This window comes from Pelophylax lessonae (assembly GCF_965119305.1).
Source record: "Pelophylax lessonae genome assembly, chromosome: 10".
Lineage (NCBI taxonomy): Eukaryota > Metazoa > Chordata > Amphibia > Anura > Ranidae > Pelophylax > Pelophylax lessonae.
Window position 1 is genome coordinate 177,666,852 of NC_138777.1, and position 27,906 is coordinate 177,694,757.

Sequence of the window (27,906 nt, forward strand, 5' to 3'; positions counted from 1 at the left end):
GCATCGACACTGCTCATCCTACTGCACACCAGCAGCGGTGTTCTAGTGCAACCACTGGTGGGAATGGGCCCTTAGGCTCTGTTCACACCTGAGCGTAGTGAAGCGACTGCAGTACTACTATTATATACCATGAGTACTGTACTACTATATACTGTCAGTACTGTACTACTATTATATACCATGAGTACTGTAATACTTTAAGCAGTGCTGTACCTTGGCCTAGGCCGACAAGGCCCAGGAAGAGGGCAGCACTTTGCAGGGGGGGCAGCAAAAAAGATGCACGCCGCACTGAATAAAAATCTGCCTCTTCTTGTCTCCTGCACAAAAAAGGTCCCCACTGACTTGCGCTACACTTTTAGTATAGTGCCAGTCTTATGGGGTGAATAGGGCCAGAGGGCAGGGTCCAGGAGGCAAATCAGTCTGGCATCCCCATAAAGTGATCACATTGCTACCTGCCGGTATGTTATTTAAATTAGGGGGTGCACAAGTTTAGTCAGGCCTAGGGCAGCACAAAACCTAAATACACCACTGACTATAAGTACTGTACTACGATTATATACCATGGGCACTGTACTACTATTATATATTATGAGTACTGTACTACTATTATTAGCCGATGGATGTTAGAGACCTTGTACTCCATCTTCCATTTGAGGATGCCCCACAGATGCTCAATAGCGTTTAGGTCTGGAGACATGCTTGGCCAGTCCATCACCTTTACCCTCAGCTTCTTTAGCAAGGCAGTGGTCATCTTGGAGGCATGTTTGGGGTTGTTATTATGTTGGCATACTGCCCTGCGGCCCAGTCTCTGAAGGGAGGGGATCATGCTCTGCTTCAGTACATCACAGTACATGTTGGCATTCATGGTTCCCTCAATGAACTGTAGCTCCCCAGTGCCGGCAGCACTCATGCAGTCCCAGAACATGACACTCCCACCACCATGCTTGACTGTAGGCAAGTCACACTTGTCTGTATACTCCTCACCTGGTTGCCGCCACACACATTTGACACCATCTGAACCAAATTAGTTTATCTTGGTCTCAACAGACCACAAAACATGGTTCCAGTAATCCATGTCCTTAGTCTGCTTGTCTTCTGCAAACTGTTTGCGGGCTTTCTTGTGCATCATCTTTAGAAGAGGCTTCCTTCTGGGATGACAGACATGCAGACCAATTTGATGCAGTGTGCGGCGTATGGTCTGAGCACTGACAGCCTGAGCCCCACCCCTTCAACCTCTGCAGCAATGCTGGCAGCACTCATACATCTATTTCCCAAAGACAACCTGGATATGACGCTGAGCACATGCACTCAACTTCTTTTGGTTGACCATGGCTAGGCCTGTTCTGAGTGGAACCTGTCCCGTTAAACCACTGTATGGTCTTGGCCAACGTGCTGCAGCACAGTTTCAGGGTCTTGACAACCTTCTTATAGCCTAGGCCAGGGGTCGGCAACCTGCGGCTCCGGAGCCGCATGTGGCTCTTTTACATCTTTGCCGCGGCTCCGGGGCGGATACTAGCGAGGGGAGGAGGCGCTCCTCACTGTGGCGGGCGCTGTACTGGCTGTAACTCGCATGGGGGCGGTGCGTGCGTTAGTCATGCACCGTCCCGACGTCACCTTCCCGCCCGCTGTCAGATCGGAGGGCAGCGGCGCGCATGCAGGAGAAAGATGACGTCCATCCAGACTCCCGTGCCAGGCACCAGTGTGAGGTAAGTGAACTGATGCCTGGGGGGGGAGGGGGGGGGAGCGGGAGCCCGAGTGCGGCCCGGCCCACACACTGCATTGAAGGGGGTTATGTATGGTGGTCCCTGCAAGTGATGCCCCGGCCCACACACTGCATTGAAGGGGGCATGTATGGTGGTCTCTGCATATTCAGGGGGCATGGAAGTGAAGTGATGCCTCAGGGGGGGGACCTGGCCCACACACTGCATTGAAGGGGGCATGTATGGCAGTCACTACATTGAAAGGGGCATGTATGGTGGTCACTACTACATTGTAAGGGGCATGTATGGTGGTCACTACATTGAAAGGGGCATGTACGCTGGTCACTACATTGAAAGGGGCATGTATGGTGGTCACTACATTGAAAGGGGCATGTACGCTGGTCACTACATTGAAAGGGGCATGTATGGTGGTCACTACATTGTAAGGGGCATGTATGGTGGTCACTACATTGAAAGGGGCATGTATGGTGGTCACTACTACATTGTAAGGGGCATGTATGGTGGTCACTACTACATTGTAAGGGGCATGTACGCTGGTCACTACATTGAAAGGGGCATGTATGCTGGTCACTACATTGAAAGGGGCATGTACGCTGGTCACTACATTGAAAGGGGCATGTATGGTGGTCACTACATTGTAAGGGGCATGTATGGTGGTCACTACTACATTGTAAGGGGCATGTACGCTGGTCACTACATTGAAAGGGGCATGTATGGTGGTCACTACTACATTGTAAGGGACATGTATGCTGGTCACTACATTAAAAGGGGCATGTATGCTGGTCACTACTACATTGTAAGGGACATGTACGCTGGTCACTGCATTGAAAGGGGGCATGTACGCTGGTCACTGTTTTTAAGGGGAGTGAAGAACACACACACAAAAAAAGGTAACTTGTTAATTTAACGTTTATTTCTATGAGGAGGAGTAATTCTGAGGGGTCAAACAAAGAAATAATAAAAAAAAAAGTGACAAAAAAGTTATTTTTATAATGACGAGGATGACATTGGGCCCTCATTATTAATTATTATTTACATCAGATGTCGCAATGGTTTTGCGGCTCCCAGTTTTTTTTTTTCTTCGGAAACGGGTCCAAGTGGCTCTTTTTGTCTTAAAGGTTGCAGACCCCTGGCCTAGGCCATATTTATTTAGAAAAAATAAAAGGAGACTATTCAGCGCTCAGATCTGACAGAAAATGGTAAATAAGCAGCTGAACACCGGTAAAGGTCAAAACTATCAATACCCAATAGAACAAATAAACATAACAAAGGTGCAGCGCTAAAATTGCATACAGTGAATCGCATGAACTGCTTAATGTATACAAAAAATGTCCATAATAAAGAAACACAAATAATAAATATGGTAGTCCTTTCAACTTCACAAAGGTATGCACAAAGATGTAGTTTAGCAGACCCGTGCTGTAAAGGATGAATATGTGCACCACTTCAATCGTGAATCCATCACCAAAGTAAGTACAAGCCTCTCACCTCCATCCCTCAACCATTAAAGGTCATTGCACTTTAATCAGGGTAAAGACCAGATGGACCTCTGCCAAACCCGATCTCCTATGCTCTGCAGCGAACTCCAAGAACGATCAGCAGTTGTGCATCCCATAAAAAATATGAAAACATCTAATGCTCTCTGTTTTTGCAAAACAACATTTATTGTAAAGCTAAAAGATTCTACTCACATAAAAGGCACTTTCCTAGTGCATTAAGAAGATCATAAATACATAATGGCAAAGATGTGCTCCGATGCATCGATCCCTCCGGAGCGTCGCGGGTGACGTCACAACTCCTCCCCCGTACGCGTTGCGTCAGTGGGCGTGACTACCCAGGGATCGATGCATCGGAGCACATCTTTGCCATTATGTAAAGTGCCTTTTATGTGAGTAGAATCTTTTAGCTTTACAATAAATGTTGTTTTGCAAAAACGGAGAGCATTAGATGTTTTCATATTTTTTATGGGATGCACAACTGCTGATCGTTCTTGGAGTTCGCTGCAGAGCATAGGAGATCGGGTTTGGCAGAGGTCCATCTGGTCTTTACCCTGATTAAAGTGCAATGACCTTTAATGGTTGAGGGATGGAGGTGAGAGGCTTGTACTTACTTTGGTGATGGATTCACGATTGAAGTGGTGCACATATTCATCCTTTACAGCACGGGTCTGCTAAACTACATCTTTGTGCATACCTTTGTGAAGTTGAAAGGACTACCATATTTATTATTTGTGTTTCTTTATTATGGACATTTTTGTATACATTAAGCAGTTCATGCGATTCACTGTATGCAATTTTAGCGCTGCACCTTTGTTATTTCATCTTTATTTAGAGCAACAATTCTTTTTTTCAGAATCCTCTGAGAGTTCTTTGCCATGAGGTGCCATATTGAACTTCCAGTGACCAGTATGAGAGAGTGAGAGCGATAACACCAAACTTAACACACCTGCTCCCCATTCACACCTGAGACCTTGTAACAAGTCACATGACACTGGTGAGGGAAAATGGCTATCTGGGCCCAATTTGGACATGTTAGACGGTTAGTGCCGGTTAACACTGTTCCGACTTGGTCGCCTGACAAGTAGCGGACCGTGCTGTGCAATTGGAACCGTTCTAATAGGAGCGACTCAAGTCGCTCCGACTTAGAAAAAGGTTCCTGCACCTTTTTTTTGAAAAGTCGGAGCGACTTGCATTGACTTCTATTATGTGAAGTCGTTGCAAGCCGCGCTGAAGTCGTGGTGCACGGGGGACGGCATTAGTCGCCCGAAGTCGTGTCGCCCTAGTGTGAACCGACACTTATACAAGCTGTACACTCAATACTTTACATTGTATCAAAGTGTCATTTCTTCAGTGTTGTCACATGAAAAGATATAAAATATTTATGAAAATGTGAGGGGGGGGGGGGGGGGGTACTCAATTTTGTGAGATTCTGTATATATACCATGAGTACTGTACTACTAATATATAATATGAGCGCTGTACTACTATTATATACTATGAGTACTATACTACCATTATATACCATAAGTACTCTACTACTATTATATAATATGAGCGCTGTACTACTATTATATACTATGAGTACTATACTACCATTATATACCATGAGTACTCTACTACTATCATATACTATGAGCGCTGTACTACTATTATATACTATGAGCGCTGTACTACTATTATATACTATGTGTAGTGTACTACTATTATTTACCATGAGCACTTTACTACTATTATATACTATGAGCACTGTGCTGCTATTATATACTATGAGTGCTGTACTACTATTATATACTATGAGTACTGTACTACTATTATATACTATGAGTACTGTACTACTATTATATACTATGAGTACTGTACTACTATTATATACTATGAGTACTGTACTACTATTATATACTATGAGTACTGTACTACTATTATATACTATGAGTACTGTACTACTATTATATACTATGAGTAGTGTGGCTGTACTACCTTTAGGAGTAGAGTAGTGTACTGTGCTATGATATGTATGATAGGAGTGGGGTGTTAGGTATGATGGGAGTGGGGATCTCTATGTATGATGGGAGTGGGGATCTCTATGTATGATGGAGTGTTAGGTAATGTATGATGGGAGTGGGGTGTTAGGTAAGGGGTTAACGGTTAGCAGGCTGCAGCTGCCGGTTACATCACAGAGGATGAAATGACAGATCTGATAGACAGAGGAGCACATGGAGGACAGTGACAGAGGACATTACTATTCTATATTCTTCTTACCAATCTATGGAATGATCGGAGATGATCGGAAATGCTCGGAGATGATCGGGAATGGTGACAGCTCGGCTCTCCTCCTCCATGTGCGCACAGCTCCGCTCCGGGTTATATAGAGCGGCAGGTATCTTCCAGAAGGGGCGGGACGAGGATGATGGGGGCGGGACGAGGAATGACGGGGCGGGACGAGGAATGACGGGGCGGGGTCTCTCTTTTCATCCGATAAGCATGAGTCAGCAGCAGGCTCCGGAGTCCGCGGATTATGAATGGGATCCCGTGACGTCACCGGCAGCCTGGCGGAGGAGAGGAGAGGAGGGAAGGAGGGGAGGGAAGTTTGTAGGAGAAGAGAGGAGATACACAGGAGATCTATTCTTCTGAGCAGCGGGGGGAACCGTATGGTGTACAGGGGGGGGGGGGGGGGGGTGATCAGTGCAGGGGGAGGGGGGGGGAGCAATCATAGGAACCGATTCCCTATATAGCTCTTTTTATGCAGCAGCAGCTGAAAGTCGGCAGGAGTGGGAGAAGAAGGAAGCTTTTAGCTGCTACAGAGCGGACCATACAGGGGATTGGTTCCATCAAATGCCCAACCCCCCCCCGTGTCAATCATCCTACATGCCCACATCTGATTTACTCTGCTGCCTTGGCCCCCTGCTGGCCTGGGTCCAGTACAGGAAGACTGGTGGTACCTTGTTGTTATCCATGACCCTACCAGTGACACACCTCCAGTATAGAGTGCCTCCACTCTGGATGAAGGAGCACAGGGGCACCTTTGGACAGCAGCATTGTCAGTCTGGGGGAGGGGGTGTTGGATGGAATAGCAGATTTAAATACAATAATAAATTGAAGCCAGACTCCAGCTCACACTTTATAATCCATTTTGGCAAACAGTTTTGTTACTTTTTTGTAATAAAGGTTTTACATAAATAAAGAGAGACTAGAACAGGATGGACCTTAGAGGCATTGGTAAAACAAATACATACATTTTATTATTTAAATATACATCAATGTACAATGTATACACAATTTCATATAATGAATGTTTAAATCAGAAACAGGATAATGATATACCCTAACCAACCATGTGTGTCTAACCCTAGTGGGTGGCGATGGAAAATCCTGCACCATAGACACCACAGTTTGGGTTATCAGCTAATTGGACCGAGGTCCGAGCTCTACATGTTTCGCGAGATAACGCTTCTTCGGGAGCTCTAAAGCCCCGTACACACGTACCGATTGTCGGCCACAAATATTCGGCCGCCGAACAATCGGCCGATTGTAGGCTTGTTAGTATGATGCTTTCCGACAGCCGACAGCGCATTTTCGACCGAACAGAATCTGTCCTGCAGGCATTAAAATTTTTGTACGCCAACAACAGAACGGCCGATTGTTCGCCAGTCAGTACTGATTTTGGTGGACAATCAGCAGATTTGCAAGACTGGGCATGCTCAGAGAAGAAAGAACACACGGAAAGTTAACCATCACATGACATCACTTCTGCAGTCGGCTGTTGTTGGCCGACAAAATTCATGTGCAGTCTTTTGCACTTTTCAACAGACACGACAGCCCTGGACAAAAGACGGCCGATCGTTCAGCCGACGATCGGTACGTGTGTACGGGGCTTAACATTACATAAATAAAAGCTGATCATTGTAAGCACCCCTGTCAGTGGGAAATGGCTTGTCTCAACACTCTCTGATATATTTTACAGGAGAACTTGTTCAGTTGAAAAACAACAGACTTACTGGCAGGATCACCAGATAAAAAAAAAAGAGAAACAAAGCCCCGGTTTACATATATGTGGTGCAGGAAACACAGTGAATCCCCGCACTCTGTTCATGCTATCTGCCACCAGTGTCAATGTTAAATTAATGACACCCCAAAACAAGTTGCAAAATGCATTGCAATTGCTAGAATCGCTCAAGTGTGAACCCAGACTAAAAAAGAAAACGAATGCAACCGTCACATTAAAGCGGAGTTCCAGCCATTTACTCACCTGTCCAACGGTCCAGCGATGCTGCCGCCGGAAGCCTCGATCCTCTCCCACGGCGCCGGCATCACTGCTGTGGGCACCCGGCTGTTACAGTTTGCGGCTTCACAGCCGGGTGCCCACTGCGCATGCGCGAGTCGCGCTGCGCGCCGTGATTGGCCGGCAATCTTCTGGGACCTCTGACGTGTCCCAGAAGATTGCAGGGAGGGAGGGGGAGAGGAGAACTTCCTATCAGGGCGCCGCGGCGCTCCGAGCGGAAGTGGGAGCGGGTACCTGTCAAAACTAGGTACCCGCTCCCCCCCCCAAAAAATGACATGCCAAATGTGGCATGTCGGGGGGTCAGGACTCCCTAAAGCGGAAGTTCCACTTTTGGGTGGAACTCCGCTTTAAGTCCCCGTTCACATTAGGTCTCTCCGACTTCGGGGGCGACCTGTGAAGTCGCGTGCACTGTGACTTCGGCGCGACTTGCACGGACTTCATCTAATGAATGTCTATGCAAGTCGCCTCCAGGTCGCCCCGAAGTAGTACAGGACCCTTTTTCTAAGTCGTAGCGACTTGGGTCGCTCCTATTAGAACCGGTCCTGTACTACTCAATGGACCCGACGGTGCGTGACTTGCCAGGCTGACCAAGTCGCCTGGCAAGTCGTAATAGTGTGAACCGGCTCTTAAGAGTTGGCAAATTGTAATATGATAAACATTTGCTTTTGATATATGCTATTAGGCTTTCTTTCTTTTATTTTCATCTGGTGATCCAGCCAGTAAAGGCCCGTACACACGTACCGATCGTCGTCATACAAACGTCGGCGGACGAAAGATCTGCCGATTGTACGCGTGTTAGTATGGTGCCTCCGACAGATGTCTGCGCACAATCCGCGGACAAAAGTCTTTCTTGCAAACATGAAAATGTTTGTCTGCGGACACCAGAACGGACGATTGTTCGCCTGTCAGTACAGAATTCGGCCGACAGACTGCAGATTTGCAAGACTGGGCATGCTCAGAAAATTAAAAACACAGGGAAAGTTAACCATTACATGACATCACTTCTGCAGTCAGCTGAAGTCTGCAGACAAAATTCTTGTGCTGTCCTTGTGCTGTCTTTGCACTTTTTACAGACACCGACATCCCGGGGAGAAAAGACGAACATTTGTATGCCGACGATCGGTACGTGTGTACGGGGCTTTAGTCTGTTTTTTTCCAGCAGAAAAAAGCTGTCCTACAGCCCTACTAATAAACAATTCACATCTAAAAAAACCACTGTAAAATGTAAAAAATTATATATATATATACATACAGTATATACAAACAGCTGCAAGAAAAATATGTGAACCCTTTGGAATGATATGGGTTTCTGCACAAATTGGTCATAAACTGTGATCTGATCATCATCTAAAGGCCCGTACACACGTACCGATCGTCGGCCGACGGAACGTCCTACAAATGTTCGCGGCTGGTGTGTTTGTTGTTTGTCTGTTGAAAAGTGCTCTAAACTTGCCCAGGACATTTGTCTTCCGACAGAAAATGACGTCACTACGTTCCACGCACGTTCGCCGCTACAAAAGAGGAAGTGAGTGTTTGGCCGTGACCCTTCTGGGCATCTCGCGCTGATTTCGGTAGCATTTGTTTGGTTGACGACATTTCGCTATTTTCCGAGACATCGTTCGAGAATTTATTATGGCGACCGTGAATTCGTCCGTTGCTGTCGTTAGTGTTGGAGTTTTGGCTCTGAGACGACGTACGAGCAATAGGAAGAAGAAGCGGACCTCCTGGACGAAAAATTGGTTGCTTAACCGTGATCAATTTTCTCATATGTCCTTGCTGAGGGAGCTCCAGGAAAATAATCCTGATGACTTCAGGAATTATTTGAGGATGACGGATCCCATCTTTTACCGTCTTCTTGCCCTGGTGTCCCCCTATATTCTGAAGCAGGATACTTGTATGCGGCTTGCAATTACTCCTGAGCAAAGGTTAATTGCGACGTTGAGGTATCTTGCAACAGGGAGAAGCCTGCAGGATCTGAAGTTCACCACAGGCATCTCCCCCCAAGCACTTGGAGTCATCATCCCTGAGACCTGCTCTGCCATCATCAAGGTCTTGCAGAAGGACTATATCAAGGTATGTTTGATTTTTTACATTACATTACATGTATTACTAGTTTCACCTGAATTATGATGTTTTTGGATGTACAGCAATTGACACAGGCCATTATTTGTAAACTACCCTCTGTCCGCATGCACATAGTAGTAAAGATGTAGATTATCTTTAACCATTTGTAAAATTACCCACTAACCACCCCACCATTCTCTCCTATGTGTCCCTAAACGCATTGCCTGTTAACAGTATGTCGAATTTATCTAATTTTATTGCTTTCCCTCAAACAATTATTCCTTGGCCAATGTTTTAGTACCTAGTTAATGATTTATCTAAAATACATCAGTCCATCCATTCCCACCTATGATTCTGTATGTTTATGTAATGATGTTAAAACCTTCACTGACCACAAGCCCTTATTGATGTATAAATGCCCAGTTTTACTTACCCATCCCCCACCCACATGCTAAATCTCAAAGTCAGCATATACCAAAGCTCAAGTTCAGAGGTCTTCAAACTATGGCCCACCAGTTGTTCACGAACTTCAATTTCCATCATGCCTAGTCATGTCTGTGAATGTCAGAGAATTACAAGGCCTCATGGGATGTGTAGTTCTGCAACAGCTGGATGGCCGTAGTTTGTAAATCTCAGCTCTAGCTGGTGAGTATAATGGGCCATACACACTAGAAGATTGTCAGAACAATTTATCCTTCCGATTTACCAAAACCAAATAATATAAGGTCCAACAAACACTTTCAAATCCTATGCAATCTGGTAGGCCCTTGCACTACATAGAAAAGGTAAATCTGCACGAAAAAGTCTTCAGAGAATCTTCTAGTGTGTATGGCCCTTTACAATATAAGAACAATAGGAGGTTGAAAATAAATGTATGTAGATGTTACATCCCCATATCCAAACCTTTGCCTTCCTGTTGTATATTTTTTTAGCAAGTTGCATAAGCATTTAACAGACAACTGTGTGTGTAATTAATAATGTGATGTGCTCAAGCACTAATTTTATTTTTTTTATTTTTTCCCCACAGTTTCCTTCAAACGCAGAGCAATGGCTGGAGATTTCTGATCAATTTCTGGAGAAGTGGAATTTTCCCAATTGTGGGGGTGCTATTGATGGGAAGCACGTCCGCATTGTCCCCCCTCCGAATTCCGGCACATTTTTTTATAATTATAAAGGTTTTTTTAGTATAGTCATGCTAGCCATAGTTAATGCAAACTATGAGTTTATTTTTTTGGATATTGGCAAAAATGGCCGCAATTCGGATGGGGGAGTTATTGATCAGACGGAGTTCGCTCGTCGTCTAAAGAACGGCACTCTGAACCTGCCATCCAGGGAGCAAACTGTTGAGGGTATGAGCTTTGTGTTTATCGCAGATGAGGCTTTTGCGCTTGGGGAGCATCTCATGAAGCCCTACCCTCAGAGGAACCTCACCCCAGACCAAAGGATTTACAACTACCGGTTGTCCAGAGCTCGCAGAGTTGTGGAGAATGCCTTCGGGATAATGGCCAACCGGTTCCGGATATTCCTGACGTCCATAAACCTGGCACTGTACAAAGTGGATAATGTGGTCTTGTGTTGCTGCATTTTGCACAACTTCCTACGCAGGAATGCACAAAATTATGTATTGCAGCAACTGGATACTGACCCTGCTATGCCAGGTACAAGTGGAGAGGCCCAACCTTCTAACCAAGTGGAGTCCATGCCGTCAATGGAAGTTGGACGGTCAGCATTGGCATCACACAGGGCCCGTCAGATCCGCCAGGAATATCTGGACTATTTCGTGGGGAGAGCAGCTGTGTCCTGGCAGCAATCACTGTCACACACCCATTAATCTTGTTAAAGATTGGACACACAAGATAAATGTCAGAGATATATTATTTTTCAACACATTAAACAAAAATTGCAATGATTCTGTATTGTGGATTATAATCATTTGGGCACATATGCCAAACACAATTATTTGGGTTAATCATGTGTTATATATGTGTGACTTTGGAAGGGTTAATACATTCATCAGTGTGTTTCTTGACTGTAGTCTCTCACCAGCTGATCCAAAGTGATGATGGCCATGTGTTATTTTTTAGCCAGTGGTGTAAATACAAGGGCCTTCTGCACCCCACAAAATGTACACAAACCCTGTCACATTGAGAACTAGGTCACACCCAAGGTTCATCTAATGTCACCTTACATTGGTGTTCATTGTCCAGAAGTTGCCCATACTATATATTTCATATAATACATTAGGGTATTAACAAAGTACCTACACCTGTTATGTTGTGTTCATTTATGACATCCTTCTCACTGCCCACCAATGTTAGGATATGTCAGTGTTATGTGAAACTTGATCATTGTTCATCTCAAAGTGTTATATATATAGGTAATGGAAAGTGAACTAGAGCAACGAACAAGCAATACACTATAGATTACACTGATCTCCCTACACTGATTGCTACTGGCAATATCAATGCCATATTGAATCCTAGGACTGCTAGTACCTTGAGTGTTGAGTCACACTTATGCGATGCGGGAAGTCTGCGACTTTGCAGCCTTCCAGCATTGCATAAGGGTGACCCGCCACTTACTTTTTGCACAGGATTGTATTCCACAAGTGTTAAGCACTGTGCGATCCAATCCAGATACATCAGAAATAAAGGGTCATGTGCGACTTGTATGCGTGTTCAGTGCGAATGTAGCCATACAAAGTGTATGTCTCAATTCACACTGCACATCTGATGGCATGTAATATCGTAGCGCACTGCTCCTTTATTACATGCGATCAGATGTTCATGCGAAAATCAGCTATACAGTTTGTATGGCTCAATTCGCACTGCACTCGCACAAAAGTCGCACATGATGCATTTATTCAGCCGCATCAGGATAGGATCGCACAATCGTTCAAACTTGTGTGATCCGATCCTGTGTGAAATGTCAGATCGCACTGTGATATGCGTTAAAACTGGGGGTATCTTTAACATTTCATTGACACCTCCAGCAACTCGCATATGGCAGTGTCCAAAATGCTTTCATTAACATGTAAATATGGGAATAGGACAGCCATCATACATTTAGTGCTTCTTTACACAGCTTTAGACCTCGACCCCCCAACGAAAGTCTAATAAAGAATTGAACACACATTGTTGAATGTAAAAACGTTTTAGTATCAAACATTCACAGGGTTAGGGTTAGGGTTAGGGTTAGGGTTAGGGTTAGGGTGTTGTAAAGTGCTTTTCCCAAACTTGGGTACACTCTTTAACATCTGAGTGTAATTAAAATGCCATAAAACATTATAAAAAATTTGTAACATCAGGAACATCCCAATACAAACATTAAAAACGTAGTAAAATTGTGGCTTAAAATTTGCCAATCATGTCCACAAAATTGCGCATTTTGATTTGTAATGCCGTTGCAGTCTCCTTTATTTGTTCCAGGTCTGCGCAGCATTGGAGAGCCTCACGGGTCAATTTGGCTAATGTGCAACTATGTAAAACATGGTCTGTAAAAAATAAAAAAAAATGAGTCAATGTGAATCACCTACATGAGGTCATAATAATAGAGAAACATTTGGTGTCCAGGTAATCTTAAATTCCTCTCGAGTTAATACCTACCCTGTTCTTATGCTCTTTTGCCCTAGGCTCTTCTTCTTCCTCCTGTCCTCCTCCGATGCTGTTGCTGATGATTCTGCCGGTCTCCTGAGCTTACTATAGATTTATTAGGGGTGTGAACGCATGATGACGTCATTGTGAGGGCATGGTCGTAATGTATATATATTAAGATGCAGAGACCAGAGACGGGCAGAATGCACGGCAACAGCATCGGAGGAGGACAGGAGGAAGAAGAAGAGCCTAGGGCAAAAGAGCAGACAACATAAGAGCAGAAGATTGGACAGCAGAAGAGTGGAGAGGAGAAGATCCAAAGAGCAGAGTGGAGAAGACCGGATGAAGATATTTAAGAACATTTCATAAACGTCTCCTGTCGTTATTCACATACACTTCCATTTATGTGGTTAATGTGTAGGGGTACTATGTACCCCATACCCATTCACATAGGGATTGGGGTCTGGGATCTGGGGGCCACCCTTTGTTAAAGGTTGCTTCCAAAGTCCTAGGAACCCCCTGGCCGCATGACCCCCCAAAACCACCAGACAGGGTTGTGGGGATGAGGCCCTTGTCCTCCTCTACATGGGAGCAAGGTGCTTTTGTGTGTGCGGTGCAGAGGCCCCCTGGCCCAAAGCAACAAAACCCCCCCATGTTGAGGGCATGTGTCCTGCTGTGGTCCAGGGGGTGTTTGGTCCGCTTGCTCGTTCTCTTTCCTGGCCTGACAAGCTGCATGCTTGGATAAGGGTCTGGTAGGGGTTTTGGGGGTAACCCACGCTGTCTTTTTGTTGTGGGCATACCCTCAAACTCAATACCACACACAAAAGGCCTGGTTGTAAACTTGGGGTGGACACCCACGGTGGGTTCTTCAATTTGTCTGTGTACTTCCCCCTCAAAAATCTTCACAGCGCAAGTGGCCCCGCAAGTCAGAGCATCCTGATCCGACTTACGGTGCCACTTCCATTCAAATAAAGAGGCTCCCATAGGGAACTAGTGTTGACAATTGGAGGCTAAAAAAACACTGATAAAAATCATTATGAAAAAACCTACGTGGGCACACAATTGGCTCTTGGACACTTGGTCCTGGATCCTCCACATTTTTGGAAGTGGCTTCCATGCTGCTTGCCAAGTTGCCAGGAGATCGGGGTTCTGACATGGCTGGGGATGCCACATCCTGGCATGATGCAACATCTGCAATGTAAATTTGTAAGGGAATACAAGAATATAAGGTTAAACAATCATTGCAAATACACATATTTCTATGATCCCACTACACAAAAATCTGTGCCTACAAACCTTCATGTTGCTCTGGTGTCTCATCACTTGTTGGCTCCACCAGAATAAGTTCAGGAATAATGTCTTCATCTACATAATACAAAACATTGGCCGTATCATAAAAGTCACAAGAGGTACATTTGTTAGGACATGGTGCCCTGCTTGATAGCTCTTTTAGTAACAAATATGAAGACATGTACATGGTTATCTACGAAAAATATGGTACATTAATGTTTGACAGTGCATAGGAACCAATTACCTTTAGTGGAATCTGTGCCACCTTCTGTGCCCATGTCCTCATCTTGTTCGGCAACTGCCGATGGAGCTGCCAGACCTCTCCTCCTCCTTTCCCATAGTTTGGCACGGAGTTTACGTTTTTCTCCTATTTAAAGGTTTGAATAATAATCTGTGATTAATAGGAATGTTTGCTGAGAAGATTCGTGCAGGAAAGAACGTTCGTTGCAACACAATACATATATTTTTAACTATGGCTTCCTGACTTTTAATGTCATATACTAAAACATCAACAATAGATCGATCAAATCACGACATGACAACTAAAATGAGTAATCTAACTTTTTACATAGACATTATAATCTAGACATGTTAATACAACATACACAAAATTATAAAAAACATATTGCATGATTAAAAAAATAAAGAAAAAATAAAACTTACTTTTTTTCAAAATCCGATGGATTTGGGAAAGCTGATCCTGCTCACGGTGTTTGAGGTCAGACCACCGTTTCCGAATCTGATCTTTCGATCGCTCGACACCGAATTTTTTGACCAAACAGGCCACCACCTTGTCCATGATGCCATCTTTCCTGGCATTGGGCCGCTCGTAATTAGCCAACTTGCCATCATAATCCATTTTTTCTAAAATGGAGACCATCTCCACCATTTCTGGCTTTAACATGGGTGTAGCCCTTGATTTTCTGGTGGCCCAATCACTTCGGCCCCCACTTGATGAACTCTGAGATCTTTCAGACATTCTTCTTGATTAAAAGATTGTTCCTCTGCTTCAGGTGTGAGTGTCGCATGTAGGCCTGATCTTCGGCACGTACACACCCCTGCAGAAGCCCGCCACTGGAGGAGGAGTTGACGCCTGCGCTGTATTTAAAGGACGCCAGATCGTTCGGCCGACGATTCGCTAGCGGACATATCGAGAGTTGGAGCACGATCGAGCGGCGAATCACGACTTTTCCCCACAAACAAAGGTACGACTCTTTTAATAGAAAGTGTGTGTTTTGGGCCCTATACAGCTTTTATTAGGAATATCTTTATTATGTGCCAAAATACATGCTCTTTTAATATGTTTTGTGTTGTTTTGTGTCTTGCAGGCATATACTGTCCTGCAATATGGTGGACAATTTCACCACCCACAACTTTCTCATCAGTTTCATTGATGAATTCAGGCAACTGCCCTGTTTGTGGCAAGTCAAGTCCGCAGATTATAAAAATAGAAAACTCAGAAAACAGGCCATGGAACATTTGGTGGCCTTCTACAAGCCCGTCTGTCCTGGGGCAAATTTTGATTATATCCGCAAAAAAATAAACAGTATTCGCACTGCCTACAGGCGGGAGTTAAAAAAAATAGAAGATTCCACCCAGTCTGGAGCAGGGGCACGGAATGTATATGTACCACGGCTGTGGTACTTTGATAACATGCGGTTCCTGGCAGACACCATGGAATCCAGGCCGTCAATTTCTACGCTGCCTTCGACTTCGGCAGAGGGCTCAGTGTCTGTAGATCCAAGCCAGGATGAGGATTTCCTGGAGGAGAGTTTTACTCAGGTATGGCATTTCACAATATATTGTCTGCTAAAATGTAATCATGTAACAAAATTATAAGCTAAACCATAATTGACCCTTTAGGTAAACGGGCATAGCAAGGGGTTGGCATGACAGGCAACCGCCAGGGGCGCAGGCCAAGGGGGGTGGGTCACAAAAACATTGGCATTGTTTTATTGTTTATTTTAACAATCCACTCAGCCTGCACACCCCAGAACCCCCAGTTTGCAGGCGGATTCATGCAGGTGTAAAACATTGAGAGCAGCTTCATGCAGGTGTAAAACATTGAGAGCTGCTTCATGCAGGTGTAAAACATTGAGAGCAGCTTCATGCAGGTGTAAAACATTGAGAGCAGCTGAGCCAAAAGACCAGGAGACTGAGACTGCCTCTCACTGCATCCCCAGCACACCTCTGGTCTTACAAACACTGCTGCATCCCCAGCACACCTCTGGTCCTAACAAACACTGCTGTAGCCTCAGCATTCCTCTGGCTCAACCTTTTTTAATACAAAACTAACAGCTCCTGCAAATGATCCATCCATCCTTGCTTCCATGTCTCTGGTCTCTCACTCTGGGTCAGCAAGGCAGGTGGCTTCCTTATTCATGTTTCCCTGCACTGCTTCACCCTCAATGCCCTACATCAAGTCCTCTGCAAGTTCAGGCCCCTCTCTCTCTGCAACCCCCTCCTCTCTCTCTCACACCCCCTCTTTCTCTCCCTCTCTCTAGCTCTCAACCCTCTCTTTCTTTTTCACACCTGAGACAATGATTGCCCACTAGAGAGCTCTACACTGGGCAAACAAGGGGCAAATTAGAAACTTTTAATGCCCTTTAATTTTTTTTTGGGGGGGTGGGTTACAGTTTTACATTGATCTTGGGGGGGGGGGGGGGTTGTTGCCAAATACAGCTCCTCAACAAGGGCACTGGAGACCCTAGATATGCCACTGTATGTAAAGTCTGCTATTTGTTCACAATAATATAACAAACATGACTTTTTATATACACTATAACATTATAATCAATTGTTCATTTCATCAACAGGGAAGTGTCACTGAGGAGGAGCCAGGTTGCAGCCAGGAGCCTGGGGAGCCTGTGGAGCCTGAGGAGCCTGTGGAACTATTTCCACCACCACCTCCTCCTGCCAAACGGAGGCAAAAGAGGAAGCATGTGGATGACATCACCGACGAGTTTATCCAGGAGGCCACCATAGCCCTACGTCGGAAACCGGAGGCCAATGAGTCCTTCGGCAACATGACGGCAAAAATTTTAGATAAGGTGGACCTCAGGCAGTGTCAGTATGCCAGAAAAATCATCCTCGATGTGCTGCAAAAGGCTGAAAACGGCATACTTAATGAGCACAGCCATGCATGCCAGGAGCACCCGTGCCCTCCACCTCCACCTCCACCTCCACAACACCCACCACCTCGCCAAATGCCACATGGCCAGTGGCAATATGGCCAGCAGGATCCAAACCTGCCCTCATGGCAACCTGATTTCAGTTACCAGCAACTTTAATTTTTGTAACCCCCTATTATTTATTTTACCCCTGTTTGCCAGTTTCTAGTTTAATTTTGTCCAAATGGACCTTTTTTATGTTTAGTTATACGGAAAGTATTGATGTTTGCTTTGTTTTTTTTTTGCTGAGATCCAAAAAATAAAGAAAATTGAAAATAAAAAATGGCCTATCTGAATTTGTTAACATGTTTAATATTGTGCATAACCTGAAAAATATGTTTTAGACATTAATTCATACAAGAATAAAGTGTCATATCAATAGTTAGATCTTTGGTGTGAAAATACAAAAATAATGGTGAAGAGTTCAAATTATTTAATTATAAAATTTGATAGAACAGATAGAATAGACAAACATTATCTTCATCATAACAGAACACATGCCTTTTTATTAGAAAAGTATGGCATTATGAGCAGCATCTTCCTTCTTCTCACATTTATCAAGATGAGCATGTGCTCCGCATTTCACCTATTTCTTGGACTTCCGCGAGCCGAAAGTTCTTTCTGAATAAAATGTTGAGTTTACTAGAGAAAATTCTTCCGGGAACTCATTTGGTTTGATCATGCGTGTTGGGATTTGTAGCTGTGTGTCGGCAGAATTGTGTACTGACAGGCGAACAATCGTCCGTTCTGGTGTCGGCATACAAATATTTTCATGTTTGCAAGAAAGACTTTTGTCCGCGGATTGTGCGCAGACATCTGTCGGAGGCACCATACTAACACGCGTACAATCGGCAGATCCTTCGTCCACCGACGTTTGTATGCCGACGATCGGTACGTGTGTACGGGGCTTTAGTCACAACAATAGACAATCACAGTCTGCTTAAACTAATAACACACAAAGAATGAAATGTTGCCATGTTTTTATTGAACACACCATGTAAACATTCACAGTGCAGGTGGAAAAAGTATGTGAACCCCCTAGACTAATGACATCTCCAAGAGCTAATTGGAGTGAGATGTCAGCCAACTGGAGTCCAATCAATGAGATGAGATTGGAGGTGTTGGTTACAGCTGTCCTGCCCTATAAAAAACACACACCAGTTCTGGGTTTGCTTTTCACAAGAAGCATTGCCTGATGTGAATGATGCCTCGCACAAAAGAGCTCTCAGAAGACCTTCGATTAAGAATTGTTGACTTGCATAAAGCTGGAAAGGGTTATAAAAGTATCTCCAAAAGCCTTGCTGTTCATCAGTCCACGGTAAGACAAGTTGTCTATAAATGGAGAAAGTTCAGCACTGCTGCTACTCTCCCTAGGAGTGGCCGTCCTGTAAAGATGACTGCAAGAGCACAGCGCAGACTGCTCAATGAGGTAAAGAAGAATCCTAGAGTGTCAGCTAAAGACTTAGAAAAGTCACTGGCAAATGCTAACATCCCTGTTAGCGAATCTACAATACGTAAAACACTAAAGAAGAATGGATTTCATGGGAGGATACCACAGAGGAAGCCACTGCTGTCCAAACAAAACATTGCTGCACGTTTACAGTTTGCACAAGAGCACCTGGATGTTCCACATCAGTACTGGCAAAATATTCTGTGGACAGATGAAACCAAAGTTGAGTTGTTTGGAAGAAACACACAACACTATGTGTGGCGAAAAAGAGGCACAGCACACCAACATGGAAACCTCATCCCAACTGTGAAGTATGGTGGTGGGGGCATCATGGTTTGGGGCTGCTTTGCTGCGTCAGGGCCTGGATGGATTGCGACCATCGAAGGAAAAATTAATTCCCAAGTTTATCAAGACATTTTGCAGGAGAACTTAAGGCCATCTGTCTACCAGCTGAAGCTCAACAGAAGATGGGTGTTGCAACAGAACAATGACCCAAAGCATAGAAGTAAATCAACAACAGAATGACTTAAACAGAAGAAAATCCGCCTTCTGAAGTGGCCCAGTCAGAGTCATGACCTCAACCCGATTGAAATGCTGTGGCATAACCTCAAGAAAGCGATTCACACCAGACATCCCAAGAATATTGCTGAACTGAAACATTTCTGTAAAGAGGAATGGTCAAGAATTACTCCTGACCGTTGTGCACGTCTGATCTGCAACTACAGGAAACGTTTGGTTGAAGTTATTGCTGCCAAAGGAGGTTCAACCAGTTAAATCCAAGGGTTCACATACTTTTTCCACCTGCACTGTGAATGTTTACATGGTGTGTTCAATAAAAACATGGCAACATTTCATTCTTTGTGTGTTATTAGTTTAAGCAGACTGTGATTGTCTATTGTTGTGACTAATGCCCCGTACACACGTACCGATTGTCGGCCGTAAATATTCAGCCGACAACCGATCGGCCGATTGTAGGCTTGTTAGTATGATGCTTCCGACAGCGCATTTTCGGCCGAACAGAATCTGTCGTGCAGGCATTAAAATTTTTGTTGGCCAACACCAGAACGGCCGATTGTTCGCCAGTCAGTACAGATTTCGGCCGACAGACAGCAGATTAGCACGACTGGGCATGCTCAGAAAAGAAAAAAGACAAGGAAAGTTAACCATCACATGACATCACTTCTGCAGACGGCTGTTGTTGGCCGACAAAATTTGTGTGCAGTCATTTGCAGTTTTCAACAGACACGACAGCCCTGGACAAAAGACAGACGATCGTTCGGCCGACGATCGGTACATGTGTACGGGGCTTAACAAGCCGACAATCGGCCGAACGGACGTTGGCCGAAAATTCACAGCCAACAATCGTTGCGTGTGTACGAGGCATTAGATGATGATCAGATCACATTTTATGACCAATTTGTGCAGAAATACATATCATTCCAAAGGGTTCACATACTTTTTCTTGCAGCTGTGTGTATATATATATATACTGTATCTGGCATGAAACAGCTGTACCTAATTGCAATGTAATAAACTTATGTTGATTTTTTTAATCATTTTGGCAGCAAGCTGTCCGGATTATCACCGAAGCAGGAACTCATTTCAGTGTCTTTTTTGTATGCAAGTGTGTAGTGCTGCAGGATGTACTAGGAATATCCAGAGTCACTACGGTCCTACAGGGTGTTCACACGTGTATTGAAAGTGCATAAAATATTGTCCAGAGAAAGCTTGGCTTAAACTATATTGTCAAATGTATTTGGGACACCTGCCTTTACACATGCATCAGGTACTGATGTTGAAGACCTGGCTCGCAGTCTGCGCTCTAATTTATCCCAAAGGTGTTCTATCGGGTTGAGGTCAGGACTCTGTGCAGGCCAGTCAAGTTCCTCCACCCCAAACTCGCTCATCCATGTCTTTATAGACCTTGCTTTGTGCACTGGTCCAAATTATTTGGTGGTGGTGGGGATTATAGTGTGGGGTCATTTTCAGGGGTTGGGGTTAGCCCCTTAGTTCCAGTGAAGAGAACTCTTAAGGAGTCAGCATACCAAGACATTTCGGACAATTTCATGCTCCCAACTCTATGGGAACAGTTTGGGGGATGAACCCTTCCTGTTGCAACATGACTGCACACTTGACTGGCCTGCACAGAGTCCTGACCTCAACCCAATAGAACATCTAGAACGGAGACTGCAAGCCAGGCCTTCTCATCCAACATCAGTGCATTACAAATGCACTTCTGAAAGAATGATCAAACATTCCCATAGACACACTCCTAAACCTTGTGGACAGCCTTCCCAGAAGAGTTGAAGCTGCTATAGCTACAAAGGGTGGGCCAACTCAATATCGACCCCTATGGACTTAGACTGGGATTAAAGTTCATGTGTGTGTAAAGGCAGGCAGATGACTTGGCTCCCCAAATCATCACTGACTGTGGAAACTTCACAATAGACCTCATGCAACTTGGATTCTGTGCCTCTCCACTCTTCCTCCAAAGTCAGCGCAGCCCTCTACCAGGAATTTCTAGAGCACTTCATGCTTCTCCCTGCTGACCAGCTTTATGGAGATGCTGATTTCATTTTCAGGGTTTGGCAACTGCCCACACTGCCAAAAGTACCAATACCTGGTTTAATGATCATGGTATCACTGTGCTTGATTGGCCAGCAAACTCGCCTGACCTAAATCACATAGAGAATCTGTGGGGTGTTATCAAGAGGAAGGTGAGAGACACCAGACGCAGATGAGCTGAAGGCCGCTATCAAAGCAACCCGGGCTTCCATAACATCTCAGCAGTGCCACAGGCTGATCGCCTCCATGCCACACCGCATTGATGCAGTAATTCATGCCAAAGGAGCCCCAACCAAGTATTGAGTGCATACTATACTGTACATGGAAATACGTTTTAGTAAGCCAACTTTTCTTTATTAAAAATCCTTTATTTTATTGGTCTTTTGTAATATTTAAATGTTCTGAGATAATGAATTTTGGGTTTTCACTAGCTGTAAGCCATAATCATCATAATTAACTGCTTTACCACCCAACGCAGTTGTACTGCAGGAGGCAGCCGCTCCTGCCCGAACCGCCGTAACTATACCTCGATCGCGCGCAGAAGGGTAGGGGGCAAACGCGCACCGCCGCAGGCACGCTCCTGCCCCCGCCCGTCAGCGGGGAAGCCGAATCAGCAGGCAGGTGGCTCTGATTGCTGCCTGACACCCGCGATCGTTCCCCGCTGAGAGAGGACGGGCAGCTGCTGTAAACACAGCTGACCATTCTTCTTCCTGGAATGATCATAGAGCCCATGTGATCCTTCTATATAGGAACACAGGTCTCTATGGTCATTTCACAAGCTACGCCCCCCCCCCCCCCCCACAGTTAGAATCACTCCCCTAGGCTCACATTTAACCCCTTGATCACCCACAATGTTAACCCCTTCCCTGCCAGTGTTACAGTAACAGTGCATACTTTTAGCACTGATTACTGTATTAATGTCACTGGTCCCCCCATAAGTGTCAAAAATGTCAGTCAGGGGTCCGATCTGTCCGCCGCAATCCCGCAATAAAACGCAGATCGCTGCCATTACTAGTAAAAAAAAAACAATAAAAATGACATAAATCTTTCCCGTAGTTAGTAGACGCAATAACTTTTGTGCAAACCAATCAAAATATGCTTATTGCAGGTTTTTTTTTTTTTTTTTACCAAAAATGTGTAGCAGAAAACAAATTGGCCTAACATGTTAAAAAAATTTGATTTTTTATTTTTTTTGGGAATGTCATATAGCAGAATGTGAAAAATATTGTTTTTTTTTTTCCAGAATTGTCGCTCTTTTTTTGTTTATAGCGCAAAAAATAAAAAATAAAAATACCACCAAAAGAAAGCTCTATTTGTGGGAAAAAAAAGGGCGTGAATTTTGTTTGGGTACAGCATTGCATGACCGCGCAGTTGTCAGTTAAAGTCACGCAGTACCAAGTTGAAAAAAGTGGCCTGGTCATTAAGGGGGGCAAATCCTTCCGGTCTTAAAGTGGTTAAAAGAAAGAAATGATTGAAATAAAGGACTCTGTGTGTAATGAATCTGTATAAAATATATGGGTTTTACTTTTTGAATTGAATTAGTGAAATAAATTACCTTCTTGATGATATTCTAATTTTATGAGATATATATACTGTATATATATTATATATATATATATATATATATATATATAGCGCTAAATAAATGAATGAATATCAATATACATCAATTAATTTGCTGCGAACCGTGTAGAATCGAACCCTGATGTCTTAGAATGATTAGCGATCAGCCTGGTCTAGTCTGTGGACCATTAACACTACTACAGACCAGTGATGGTAGTAACTGCGTTTAAGTAAACAGCGTTTCTTAACGCAGTTACTTTTGAGGGTAACGAGTAATCTAACTAATTACCCGTTCCCTCCCTGTAACGTCGTTGCCGCTACTTTCGGCTGCGTTACCGCAATTACATCTACCGCCACTACAGTAAACCCCCCTCCATTGCGGGGGTTACGTTCCGGACCCAGCCGCGAAAAGTGAAATTCCGCGAAATAGAAAAACCCTATTAAAATGCATTGTAGGCATGATTTTTTTACTGTCACTGTACGTGTAAAAGCATTTTAAGGTCTTTAAACACACTTTTAAAACAATAGAAACTCATTTAAACACATAAAAGATACTTAGAGACAGAGCAAGAGCTATGAAAAACACAAAAATCTTTCATTTTTAATGATTTATATAGTAAAATAACATTACAAAAAAAACCGTGAATTACCGGGACCGCAAAAACTGAACCGCGATGTAGCGGGGGATTACTGTAGATGGCAGTAGATGTAATTGTAATTCCCCCTCTCCTCTATGACCGGTGTCTGCGGTACAGGAAAGAGAAGAGGAGGAGACTCAGACGACGAGACACGAGAGACTGTGACAGCCGGTGTTCTTACAGACTGCTATACCCGCTCAGATTGCTATAGCCGCTCAGATTGCTATACCCCCGTCACTTCCGCCGGCCGCGCGTATAGCAGTCTGTCAGAACAGAACACTGGTTCACACTAGGTCGCTCCGACTTCGGAGCACAGCAGGTACCAAAAAAAAAACCTCACAGTCAGTCAGGACTCCCCCCACCACTGCCACACCACCAGTGTGCCACACCACCAGTGTGCCACACCACCAGTGTTCCACACCGCCACAACCAGTGTGCCACACCGCCACCACCAGTGTTCCACACTGCCACCACCAGTGTTCCACACCGCCACCACCAGTGTGCCACACCACCAGCACCAGTGTTCCACACCGCCACAACCAGTGTGCCACACCGCCACCACCAGTGTTCCACCCCGCCACCACCAGTGTGCCACACCACCAGTGTGCCACACCACCACCACCAGTGTGCCACACCACCAGTGTTCCACACCGCCACCACCAGTGTTCCACACCGCCACCACCAGTGCTCCACACTGTCACCACCAGTGCTCCACACCGCCACCACCAGTGTGCCACACCACCAGTGTGCCACACCGCCACCACCAGTGTGCCACACCACCACCACCAGTGTGCCACACCGCCACCACCAGTGTTCCACACTGCCACCACCAGTGTTCCACACTGCCACCACCAGTGCTTCACACCGCCACCACCAGTGTGCCACACCACCAGTGCGCCACACCACCACCACCAGTGTTCCACACTGCCACCACCAGTGTGCCACACCACCAGTGTGCCACACCACCACCAGTGTTCCACACCGCCACCACCAGTGTGCCACACCGCCACCCCCAGTGTTCCACACCGCCACCATCAGTGTTCCACACTGCCACCACCAGTGCTCCACACTGCCACCACCAGTGTGCCACACCACCACCAGTGTGCCACACCGCCACCACCAGTGTGCCACACCACCACCACCAGTGTGCCACACCACCAGTGTTCCACACCGCCACCACCAGTGTTCCACACCGCCACCACCAGTGTGCCACACCACCAGTGCTCCACACCACCACCACCAGTGTGCCACACCGCCACCACCACCAGTGTTCCACACTGCCACCACCAGTGTTTCACACCACCAGTGTTCCACACCGCCACCACCACCAGTGTGCCACACCGCCACCACCACCAGTGTTACACACCGCCACCACCAGTGTTTCACACTGCCACCACCAGTGTTCCACATCGCCACCACCAGTGTTTCACACTGCCACCACCAGTGTGCCACACCGCCACCACCACCACCAGTGTGCCACACTGCCACCACTCGTGTGCCACACCACCAACAGCCAGCCACTCCAGGCAGCAGGAACCAAAAAACAAAACAAAATACAGTTACTCACAGTCAGGAGGACTCAGGACTCAGACCCCCACAGTGTGCCACACCACCACCACTATTAAAGATCTCATAGAACGTAATTGCATTATAGAATAGTAAAATAAAGTCGCAGTTACTTTGCTGAGTAACTAATTACTTTTTCAATGTGGTAACTGAGTCAGTAACTCAATTACTTTTTGGGAGAAGTAATTTGTAACTGTAACTAATTACTTTTTTAAAGTAAGATGACCAACACTGCTACAGACTCCGACAAAGGTTACTATTCTGTATGTTGAATGTTTTATGAAAGTATTGTTACATTGTAGCAGTAATCAGACTGGGAAATAACATGATACCTTGTTGTGTCTAATTGAGTGAATTGCTGCATATCCAAGGTTTTGTTTTTGTTTTGTGGAATATAAACAGGTTCTCTTTGGATTCATGAGAGCTGAAGTCTTACTAAGTTCATGGCGCAGATGAAAAATCACGAGTTATTTTAGGAAGTGATTCTGTATAAACCGATTCATGGAAGTCAATACAGGACAGACCTAATAATGATTGGTTTAATATTTAAATGACACCTTAAAGGAGAACTCAAACTTTCATCTTTGACTCTCAATAGTGGGTAATGATAACCGCTTGCCGACCAGCCACCGTACTTATTCTGCGGTAGGTCAGCTCTGTCCTATTGAAAAGACATACCTGTACGTTGTTTCGCGGGACAGCTAGTGGGGGCGCATACGTGCCACAGAAGGCGCACACACACACAGATTGGCCACAGGGCAACGTGATGTCCGCCGGGCACCCGTGATCACTCCTCGTGAAAACAGAACTGCAGTCTGCCGATGTAAACACGGCAGACCGCTGTTCTGTCAGTGATGAACATAGGGCTCTTGTGATCATCCTATTTAGGAACACAGGTCTCTGTGTTCATCCAGCAAGTCCATCTCCCCACACAGTTAGAAAGCACCCCCTAGGGACACATTTAACCCTTTGATTGTCCCTGGTGATAACCCCTTCCCTGTTAGTGTCATTAGTACAGTAACAGTGCATATTTTTAGCACTGATTAATGTAGTAATGCCACTAGTTCCAAAGAGTGTCAAAAAAGTCAGTTTGGCCCCTTTCACACAGGCGGACCGTTCAGATCCTCCTGTCAGTTTTTTTGGCGGATCTGAACAGTCACCCAATGCATCTCTATGGGGCATCGGATATCAGCGGAGACATGTCCACTGACATCCGACAAATCTGGACGGATGAAAACCCTATTTTCCATCCATCCAGTGGATCGGATCGGATGGGAACGGATGAGAACAGACAGACGGTCCATTCCCATCCGATTCCCCCATAGAGATGCATGGGGGCCTGACAGTTGTGTCTCCACACACAGCACTGAGACACAGCTGTCATCCGCCTGCTCAGCGGGGGATCGGCAGATCGATCCCCCGCTGAGAAAAACAGAATCCGCCTGACGGACTCCCCTGTGTGAAAGGGCCCTTAGGTGTCCGATCTGTCTGCCGCAATGTCGCAGTCCCACTAAAAATCGCTGATCGCCGCCATTACTAGTAAAAAAAAAAGACATAAATCTTTCCCCTAGTTTGTAGATGCAATAACCTTTGCCCAAACCAATCAATATACACTTATTGGGAAAATCACGGAGGTGATCAAATACCACCAAAAGAAAGCTCTATTTGTGGGAACATCAATTTTATTTGGGTACAACATCGCAGGACTGCGCAATTGTCAGTTAAAATAACGCAGTGCAGAATTCCAAAAAATGGCCTGGTCATTAAGGGGGTAAAACCGTCCAGTCCAGAAGTGGATAAACGGTCAAGTATTTATTCCTACTGTGCTGGGAGATGAGTGCTATTCATTTTTCAAGCAGAGCTCAGAGCGATCTCCTGCTATAACCCCTCCCCCCTCCATTCTAACACTGTAACCCTAACACTAGTCCTCAAACTAAAACCTCCCGTAACCTTAATTCTAAGTCTAACCTTCCTGTAACCCTCATACCAATCCTTCATCATGAGGCGTAACTTCATCATGAGGTGTAATCTTTCATCAGGGCCCCGATGCAAGAAACCATGAAGGGCCCCCCGGACCCCTGGCTGGGGCCCTTCCCTTCAAGCCTGGGGATCTTCCCACTGATCCTGGGGCCCTTTACTCTCGTTGCGGGGCCCTTTATTACGGTCCCGCAGCGGGACCCTTTCACAAGTTCTGCAGTGGGCCCAGTGGTGTATTTGGGTTTTGTGCTGTCCTAGGCAAGACTAAAATTGGGCGCCCCCCCCCCCTCCCCCACCATGTAAATTTTCCCCACTCCTTTTTTAACGGATGAGACTCCCTCCAAAATTGAAGGACTACAAGTCCCACAATGAACCCCTGAGGGGGTGGGTGAGAGAGAGAGAGAGAGAGAGAGAGGGGTGGGTGAGAGAGGGGGAGAGAGAGAGAGATACAGAGTGTGAGAGAGGGGGGGGTAGGTTAGGGAGGGAGAGAGGGGATAAGAGAGGGGGTGGGTGAGGGAGAGAGAGAGGGGG

General features: G+C 45.4%; 1 protein-coding gene across 2 annotated transcripts in view; it reads right to left on the reverse strand.

The window, feature by feature from the left end:
- The window catches only part of LOC309565116 (oxidative stress-induced growth inhibitor 1-like), a 140,646-nt gene that overhangs the window by 45,174 nt on the left and 67,566 nt on the right, over nt 1–27,906 (reverse strand). The window contains exon 1 of one of the 2 annotated variants that reach the window (XM_082269894.1): nt 5,480–5,532. The exons of the other annotated variant lie outside the window; for it this stretch is intronic. The gene's annotated coding sequence lies outside the window, so the exon portion shown is untranslated. Of the gene's footprint in view, nt 1–5,479; nt 5,533–27,906 lie in introns of those variants that run through there. 2 annotated transcript variants of the gene reach the window in all.